Raw genomic sequence first — 10,559 nt, 5'->3', positions numbered from 1 at the left:
AAATTCGTAAGAAAAAAAATTGCCACTAGGTGGCGCTATCAGTTAGATGAAATGTAAGTTAGTAGATGTCTTTAGAGCTGGACTCTCATCAAATGTGTGAAATTTTGAGAAGATAGGATCATCTCGGTCTAGTTAATGCAGCTTTTATTTTCACGAAAAATCTTCAGATTTTGCGTCACCGTAGCGGCCACGCCCTTTGATGAAAAGTTACAATATTCGGTGTGGGGCATGATCAACATCTTAAGGCTTTTCTGACCAATTTTCAAATGGATCCCTTCAACAAGCTCAGCACAGTAGCTAAAAACGTAAAGTATGACATTTATTGTAACCACTAGGTGGCGCTATATGTATAACTGAATTTTGTCATATAGATGTTTTCAGGCTGTGACTATTACGTTGCCTGAGAAGTTTGAGATTTTTTGGAGCTTCAACATGGGAGTTATTAAGCATTTGCTCTTTCTGGACAAATGAAATTTTAAAGGCAATATTTGATGCTCCGCCCCCGTCGTATAGTATTTCGAAAAGGCAAGATGTTTTGCCCAGCTGTTCTCTTAGGTCTTGAGATGATAAATGCCAAGTTTGAAGTCAATTGGATGAAAAATGTTTGCAAAGGGGGAAAAAGCATGACCACAGTGAATGTGCCAAAATAGGCCAAAATTGGACATTAAAAAATTCATAGCTCACTTCCTGTACATTTTAGCTACATGGTCCCAATAGACTTTTTTGTGCGTCTCGGGGTGCTCCACGTGCCTGCCAATTTTCGTTGCTCTAGCTCAAACGTGTCGGGCTTGGTTTTTATTTTTCTACGCTAGGGGGCGCTATAGAGCCGCGTTGTTATAACGACTTCATAATATCAAATTTTTCGCCGGACCTGAGGAGTGTGCAAAGTTTGGTGAGTTTTCGTGAATATTTAGGTACCCAAAATCGCGATTGTTTGCGGAGAATAAAGAAGAAGAATAATAATAATAATAATAATAATAATAATAATAATAATAATAATAATTTTTACAAAAACAATAGGGACCTCGCAGCGGTCACTGCTCGGGCCCTAATAATAATAATAATAATTTTTACAAAATACATTTTTACACTGCGAAAAACAATAGGGACCTCGCAGCGGTAGCTGCTCGGGCCCGAATAATAATAATAATAATAATAATAATAATAATAATAATAATAATAATAATAATAATATTTTTTACAAAAACAATAGGGACCTTGCAGCGGTCGCTGCTCGGGCCCTGATAATAATTCTTACAAAAACAAGAGGGACCTCGCAGCGGTCGCTGCTCGGGCCTTAATAATTCTTACAAAAACAAGAGGGATCTCGCAGCGGTCGCTGCTCGGGCCCTAATAAAGGTAATATAAGTAAATCCTGGATGTTGTCCGGGTGCCAGCGGAAGACCAGGGCACATCGACTTCTGTGATGCCAAAACCTGTCAGGGGTTGTTCTTTATCAAATACTCTGCCTGAAATGATACAAAACAAATCTAAATCAAAATGTCAAGGCAAAAAAAAATAAATAAATACAGATAAAATGAGTCATTATCAGTTCATTACCAAGAAGTCAATTGGATCCTCTGGCCATGCTGACCCACATGCAATCAAGCCCTGTGACAGAGTGGTTATGATGTGCTCCAACAAGTAGGTCTTCATTGGCATAGACAGAACCTCCAATTGCTGCATTTCCCATTGCCTCTTCTCATCTAAAGTCTTAGTCTTTCACAAACACACAGTATCTTGTATCAAATTCCCAGCAAAAAGGTAGTCACAATCACGAGTCACAATCATCCATTCTCTGTACTGCTTATCCTCATTTGAGTTGCATGTGTGATGAAACCTACCCCATCTAACTTTATACCCTGAACTGGTTGCTGGTCACATGGCACAAGTAGACAAACAGCCATTCATGCTCACATTCACACCTATGGACATAGAGTCTTCAGTTAACCTACCATCAGACCCGCCTTGACCAACAGGTTTGACTGGGCTGTAGGACTTGGGCCTAAAGTTCCACGCCTGGGACGTCATTCTCTTCCAAAAGGACGTGTACGCGTGTGTCTTTACTCTGTTTGTTTGTCCAACGGTCTGGACCTTATGCATATTAAAAAAACTCTTGAGTCACTGTCTTTAGAAACTAAAGACCAAGTTCGAAATCTTGGGGTACTAATAGACTCAGACCTGACCTTCAACAATCATATTAAATTCATCACTAAAACAGCCTTTTACCAGCTGAAAAACATATCCAGACTGAAGGACTGCATGCTTCAAGCAGACCAAGTTCTCTTGGTCCTATAAATCACGAAATGGTTTGGGTCCTGAATATATCCAAGAAATGCTGATTGAGTACAAACCAGCAGGGCTCTGAGATCGACAGACTTGGGCCAACTAGTGGAGCCCAGAGTTCGAAGCAAACATGGTGAAGCTGCATTTAGCTATTATGCTGCACACAGATGGAATAGGCTGCCAACAGAAGCTTTTAAATCCAGGTTAAAAACTTAGCTTTTTTCTTATACCTTTGATGAAGGACTTTTAAACAGCTTTAATTAATTTTTTTTCTTCATTTTAATTATTATTTTTAGTATTAATTTATAATTCCTTACGTTAAATGTTTTAGTGTTTGCTAAATAATGTTTTAATATTGTCATTGTATGTTTTTTTTTTTTTTTTAGTAAATTTTGTAACCTATTTTTATTTACTCTTCTTCCTCTGAATGTTAACTACTGTTTCTTGATGCATATGTGTTGCCTTTCCTTGTGTAAAGCACACTGAGTTGCCTTGTGTATGAAATACAAATAAATGTGCCTTGCCTTGACTATTAACAAGAAAACGTGACATCATTTGAGAAGAACCCTAGTGGCCAGAAGCTTGCATGTAGGGATGTCCCGATCACAATTTTTTGGACCCGAGTCCAAGTCACCTCATTTTGAGATCGGTCGATTCCGAGTCCCGATCCGATACCTCAGTATTTTATCCGTGATTTTTTTTTTTTTTTTTTTGTGCCCCCCACATCTATGAGTTACTCAAAGGGCTATTATTAGACAGAATATTATTTTTCACAAGAGTTTTATTTTTGAGAACCTACTGTAGCATGCCACTTAACGCAAATTGATGGGCTAGCGTAATGTTGTTTTACTTTAGGAAGAAAAAAATACAATATATGTGTGCGTGAAATTTCACAACAAACAAAATGCTACATTTGAAGAGCAATGAAGCAAGATGTATTTAAAGCAGGGGTGTCAAACTCATATTAGCTCAGGGGTCGCATGGAGGAAAATATATTACCAAGTGGGCCGGATCGGGAAAATAATGGTACAGTATACAGCTTTTGCCGTCAATTATACGCAGATTTTCGTTATTTGTGGGCTCACCCTAAATTACGGAGCTAAACTGTAATCATACTGTTCCAAAAAAATAACATGAATGCAAATGTAACGTGACAACACTTTCACCATTTTCACTCAAGCAACCGCCTTCGCTCCCGGCTGTTTTCCTGGATTTTGACTGATTTTTGCAAGGCCGACAGAATATTGTGTTCTATTGTTATAAAAACATGGAACCTACCAACAGAAAGATTAGTCTCTCCTTTCATCAGGAAAAAAAATATATATTTCTATCTGTTTCCGTTTTGCAGCAATTAGCGCCAGAATATAGCTAAGTTTTATCATGATTCACACATCTGTTTTAAACTGTGGGGGAAACAGCTTGTTGCAACATTGCTGTGGTGGCCATGTTTGTAATAACTACGATTGCTTCAACAGTTCTCTTAATAAGTTCAGAGGCTGCATCAAAGCCTTCTGTATGCTCTATCGTTAAAAAAAAAAAAAAAAAAAAAAAAAAAAAAAAGTCTATGGAACACTGTTAGTATTTAAAACAGAACTTATTTATACGTTTTTGGGAGCAAATGAGTTAATGATGTTATAAGGATCTTAACTCGTCATATCTATTGTATTACCGGTAAATAATTTGTGTCGTATTTAACATGTTATGTCGGTCTATGATTTAGAAATAAATAAACAAATCGTAACTTTAAGCTGTGTGTAAAATAATGACATCCAGGACAATTCCCCGTACAAGTTGCATTGCTCATCTGAGGACTGCTTGTGAAATTATAAATTTATATGTTTTGATTATGGCCAGCTGATTAATTGGTCCGACATTACAAATTCTTTTTTACTTTACAAAATCATCTCGTGGGCCGGGTAAAACCCCTTTGCGGGCCTGATCCAGCCCGCGGGCCGTATGTTTGACACCCTTGATTTAAACTTACCATATCATGACTATGGGTCTGGACTCGCACCAGGCTAGTAAATTTCCCAAAGGGATCAATAAAGTCAAGTCTAAGTCTAAGACTGCTGGCCCAGGCGGGATTTGGCGACCCCGCTACGGACGTCCAACCCTCCGGATTCGTGCTAGGCTCGGCTAGGCGCCGGTCTCCCTTCGAAGGGCGTCCAGAGTCGCCGGCACAGGCACTACAGTTAGATCCATGGGGAGGAAACGCAGCACACCCGCAGCTGGATCTGTCGGGATGGCACGACGCATGTCCAAGTCGTGAGCGCCTAATGGCGGCGGAGCTGCCTGGCTGCCCATCAGTGAAGTGCAGCACCGCAGTGGGGAAGCAACGCGTCTACTTTATATCCTTTCCCTACAAAATGCTCACTTACAGTGCAAGTCGTCCCTGCTTTCCACATTAAAGATAATGACTTATCATCTACTTCCAAATAACTCGGTGCCATTTTTGTTTCGCCCCGCCGCTCGATGGCAATAATAGTGTCACTGTCGCAAAGTGATGCAATGCCGCACACTAAGCTATGTGGAAAAATGAAGTCGCTGTGCCACTGCGCAACTCTAGATTTAATAAGTTATAAAAAATAACCATATATTTATCAGGGCCCTGATCGGGAGACAACGTCCGATTCCGATCGAGTCAGCAACCACGTGATCGGGCCCGATTTCCGATCACGTGATCGGACCAGGACATCCCTACTTGCATGAGTACCCATTGTGGACAGCTAAGGTGTTAATCTACTAATTAGAAGTTGTTTCAGTCATAAATCGTCAAATAAAAAGGCGATTGTAAAGATATTTTGGGAGAAAAAAAAAGTTCCATAGAGCAGCTTTAAAATAAGAAAATTAAACTTATTGAACCTCAGTTCAGGGCCTTTGATTGTTGGTTAGTCATCCTAAAATATTTGTTTTAAGCCTCACAGTACTTAAAACTGATTGTTAACACTCAATGCCAAAACTGCTTGATAAAATAATTTAGTTACAGTGTTCCCTCGTTTTCCACTGGGGTTAGGTTCCAAAAAATACCCGCAAAAAATGAAATCCGCGAAGTAGTTAGCTTTATGTTTTACAACTCTTATAAATATTTTAAGGCTCAAAAATCCCCGACCGCACAATTTATACTTTTCTCATTGAGGCATTTACATGTTCTCTCTTGTTCAAACATTGACAATGTTCAAACCTTCATAAATTTTATAAAATGGGTATATTACTGTAAAAAAATGTGCAAAATTGCACTTAAAAAAAAATCCGCGATACAGCGAGACCGCGAAAAGTGAACCGCGTTATAGCAAGGGAAGACTGTATAAGTATATTAAAATAAGCAGACTGACCCGGGATTTACACTTTTGCATGTGCGGTACAGCTGCGGTACGTTGCGTCTTGACTGCATTCTCCGGACGCGTCAGGTTTTTGGCCAACTCACACCGCACAGCTGCAGTCCGGTAGCTCCGACGCCGAGCACTTCCCGCCGTGTCTCGCGTGACCGCGTGCGATCATGTGCCACATGATCGCCACATGATTCAAAACAACGACAAACACACAAAAAGTCTGTGCTCAACAGAGAAGCAGAAAGAGAGGTGGACTTTAATTATTTTGTGGCTTTACACCTCCAATATAAACCTCTCCTCGTCCATGTTCGCTGGTGTTCAAACCGTGAATGAGCACCTCTCAAGTTAACTCCAGGCCCGGCTACGCCCACATCACGTTTTGCTAACATGCTTGTGAAATAGGAGCTGGCGAGTGTTTTATTTTGAAAGGTATCCGGAAATTTATTTTGAAACTGCGCCGGTCTTCCTTTCGATGTGTTTTGTGCTAGCTTGCCATTTGCCGGAGGCCGACCGATGCGGCATCCGGCAAAAATAAAAAATAGGTCTATCCGTGCGGAAGGGCCGCAGCTGAAATGCAGTCGACACGCAAGCGGTGTAAATTGCACCATTCGAATGAATGGAATCTAATTGGTTGCCTCGCCGGAACGCACCGCAGCCTCACCACAGCCGCATCCGGTGTAAATCCCGGGTGAGCTTGTCTGACAATTTTAAGTAAAATAACTTGTCAGAGCAAAATACGTAAATTTAGGTTACATTTAAGAAATTATATCTTAAGATTTCAGTTTTTGAAGTGCAAATGTAAAGAAAAGTGTCATACCCACATCTCCCAATGTGCAGATCTCTGCCTGGCCTCTTCTATCTCCTTCTGCTCCCTCTTTGCCTTCTCAACGGTCTCTATCGGCTTACTCCCTTCTTCCTGTGCATTCTGGTTGTACTGGCTGTAGTTTCTGGGTTTACCCACTCTTTCACAGATTGTATGCATTAGCAGTTGGTTGTCAGGTGTATTGAGACTGGTAATCTCTGTAAAGATTAACAAAGGCCACACTAAATCAGAATATTTAGAGGGAAATGACTGGTGTGAAATTTTCAGGAGTTAGCTCAGATAAAGAATCAGTCTGGATAACAAATTGTCTTTTTCGTTTCTTTATATTTGAAGCTTCAATTAGACAGAACAGAAGTCTTACAAAGCATGCTACAAGATAGTGGTCTGTGTGAGATTGCACAAAAAAAAGAATCATGGGAGGATTTTTATGCAGACAGGGTTAAGAGGTGACGATTTACTAGGGATGTAACGATATCCAAATGTCACGATACGATACTATCACGATATGAAGCTCACGATACGATAATTATCATGATATTGTGGGGGGAGGTGGGGGGCGATATTTAAAAAAGGTCACAATATTGTAAAAAAAAAAAAAAAAAAAAAGAGCTCATGCAAAAAAAAGCACAATATTGAGCTTTTGTACATCACATCAATGTTATGTTATTATTATTATTATGTTTTATTATTATTATGTTATGTTATGTTGTTATGTTATGTTGTTAACACATGGAGTTCCTCCACATGTTAACTTGCTTCACAGGCATATTACATTCCCCTTCATCTGACGATTAGTGTAGATTTCAAAACATAGAAGGGACAAAACGTCCCTAATGAAAAACATACCTGTAGAAGGGCCAAAACATCCCTAACGAAAATTAAATTGCACCAAAAATCTAGCCACAGGAGGGTGCTAGAACTGCACAAACAGAAATCAACCTGACTTTTTAACAGATGTATAGCTTTTAAATATCGTGAACATGACGACGACGATATTGTGGCAGTTTTAATATCACAATATCACAATATCTTGTGTCTTTGGGTGTACTTCTGAGTCCTTCCAGTTGTGGTGCACTGGAGTCTCTCGGCAGGTGTTTTACATCTCAATCAACAGCCCTACTTAAGTCAGCCTCATACTCCACCACGCCTCCAGATTGTCACTGCTTCGCTATGAGTTTGTACATACGTCCACTCTCTAGTCTTTTTGATCAAGAGATTTTTATTTCTGAATATCAATCCTGACTTGCATTTTGATCCTGGTTTCCAGCCTGTCATCGCGCCTGTGCCAGCTTCCTGTGTTCATGCCCTGCTATCCAGAATCAGCTTCCCATTGCACCACAGACCACTCTCTCCTCAAAAGAAAGTCTCCAACCTCTCTTGTAATAAATACCCTATTCAACTACTCCCTCTCATTTCTGCATTTGGGACTTCCCGCAACCGTAACCCTGACAGCACAATCTGGCCAGCCATGGACCCAGCAGACAACGACCCCGTTTGTCAGACCCTGGCCAAACAAGGTATTGCCTTACAAGAAAACAGCCCGATTATAGCCCGACAAACGGGGCATGTCGAAAACGATTTTGGGTTGTCTTGATGTAGCGTCGCCCGAGTAGTGTGACACGTTCAACGATTGGTCGCCTCTTGTCCGGGACGGTTCAAAATCATCACAACGAAAGTCTAGCATGTTAGAATTTTTGCTCGTCTTGACGCACAATGTGACATACCTACGTCGTCGTCCGTTTGGTTCCACAGCATTGACCAATAGCGAGAGGGAGCGAAACGTAAATCACACACTGAACAGCACTTCATAGCTCTTTTAATTAATTAATTAATTAATTGTATGTATGTATGTATGTATTTATTTATTTATTTATTTATTTATTTATTTATCCCCTGGATATCTCATGGGATGGGGCCAGACAGGTGCAACATGGAAAAAAAAAAAGCGCCCCACGCTGCGGCTTCATGGAGCGCGCACCTCCATGCAACCCATTGTCAGGCAACGGTGACTGAATAGAGGACCAAAAATATATATATATGTGTATATATATATATATATATATATATATATATATATATATATATATATATATATGTATATATGTATATATGTATAAATAAATGTATTGTGACTGTTGTTCTCATAATTTCAGAGATTTGGGCATATGAGTAGGGGATGGGCACATATTTAGTGAGGATCGATCACATTTTCACATAGTCGGGCCAGGCCTGGCTGCCTTGTCACCCGCTCTCACTTGAAAGTTTTTGTTTTTTTTCACCTCGGAGTGAGTGGCGTACTATCCACTGCACTGTACTAAAACAAGTCAAATATGAATAAATTAAGCAGTATAAAAAATAACTCAATATAATATTTCAGTGTTTGATAAAATAATGAAACAAGATGTCATCCCGCAAATTAATGAACAAAATCGGCTATATTACCCCAGCGCTTGTAGGCCTAAATAAATTAATATACAGTGTTGGCTACTAAATCATATTTTAAACACTATTGCGGAGCAGGGAGCACAAGCAATGCTCACATCACACTTGTCCCATGCGTGCTCCATTCACGCAAACACTTCCTGTCCATGCCTTTTTTTTTTTTCCCACCTCCCTGACAAACAGCGCCGACGCGTCTCTCTTGGCAAGACAACACACGATGATCGGCTTGTGTCTTTTCACGTTCAGACTTGTAGTGTGACTACACGCCCCATCCACGACACGGAGCAAATTTATCGGGTAATGTGATAGCGCAACGGTCGTGTAAGACAACAAAATTGCGTAGTCTGACCTCGGCATAAGTTGTTGGACCAACATGAAAACGCCCTAACCATGTTGATGAGAAATGTATGTGAATTTCCACAAGCCCTCATGGACCCTCCAGCAGCAATTTGCGTCATTTCAAACGCATGAACAGTCATGAGTCTCTGCCACAACCACTACACCCTCCGTTCCCCTCCCCCATGTCATTAAAGAACTATTTGTACCCACAACTGCCGTTTATGATGGTGATTGGGGAGCCTGGCATCCATTTCTGGTCCAGTGCTCACTAGTGTTCAGCCAGCAACCGCAGTCATATTCTATATCATACAAAGATTGCTTACCTCATCAGCTGCCTCCAAGGTATGGCTATTTCATGGGCCACAGCGGAATGGAAGAAAAAGTCATCTGCTTGTGCATCCTACTCCACCTTTACACAGGAGATGAAGAAAGTTTTTGACCAGCCAGTCCGTGGGAGGGTGGCTGTGAATCGCCTTCGTTGCGCCAGGGCACTTGTAGCATGGTGGAATTTTCTATGTCCTTTAGGACTCTCACAGCCGAGAGTAACTTCAACAAGGAGGTGCTCCAAGAAGTTTTCCGGGGAGCTTTAAATGACAACGTTAAGGATGAATTGGCCTCCAGAGATGACCCGAGCAGTGTAGACTCGCTCATTGACCTAACCATAAGGCTCGATTGCCGCCTTCGAGAGCATAGAAGAGAACACAACTCCAAACCCCAGACTCCGCCCGTGTACCTGCCCTCTTCGAGACTATACACATCTAATCACCCCTTTGAGCCATGGGCTCCAGCTCCGGCAGTGAACCCATGCAGTTGGGACATGCTGGGCTCTTAGAAGAGGAGAAAGCACACTTGTATTATGGGGACAGTGGCCACTACATCGCAAAATGCCTCTCACGACCAGCAAAAGGTGACCAATAACTAGGGACGTATTGGTGAGTCATGCTTCAATTCCTCGTCTTCTGGTCATTTTATACTCTATTCTGTTGTAAAGCTGTCTTTACTCGCGTCAGCCCTTGAAAATTCCGGAGTAGACCAGAACCTGATTCTACGCCGCCTGGTGTAACAAATGGGTATTGGCTTGCAGACTTCACATACACCAATGCAAGCCACAGCACTAAATGGTGCGCTGCTTTGCCAGCTCCTCTTACCCCCCTGACATCCACACTGATACCTTTCTTTTGGTCAGGAGAAGCTGATCAGGACTTCAGTAAGCATGTTGTGCGTACGTAATAAATGTGTGACTACCAACCCCTATATACCCCAATACACACACGCGCACCACACACACGCAATATTGCATACGTAACGGGGGGCTTTGACTTATTTGCCTTCATGTCTTG

At 41.2% G+C, this 10,559-nt stretch overlaps 1 long non-coding RNA gene across 1 annotated transcript; it reads right to left on the bottom strand.

The window, feature by feature from the left end:
* Positions 1-1,096: 1,096 nt before the first annotated feature.
* LOC144008107 (uncharacterized) lies at positions 1,097-6,630 on the bottom strand. The gene is made up of 3 exons (XR_013280617.1): positions 6,433-6,630; positions 1,561-1,719; positions 1,097-1,469 (listed from the first exon to the last, which is right to left on the bottom strand). It is a non-coding gene; the product is annotated as an uncharacterized LOC144008107 (long non-coding RNA).
* Positions 6,631-10,559: the final 3,929 nt, after the last annotated feature.

Source organism: Festucalex cinctus, chromosome 19 (assembly GCF_051991245.1).
Source record: "Festucalex cinctus isolate MCC-2025b chromosome 19, RoL_Fcin_1.0, whole genome shotgun sequence".
Taxonomy (NCBI): Eukaryota; Metazoa; Chordata; class Actinopteri; order Syngnathiformes; family Syngnathidae; genus Festucalex; species Festucalex cinctus.
The sequence above is the reverse complement of the archived record's forward strand: the minus strand, read 5'-3'. Positions and strand labels throughout refer to the sequence as shown.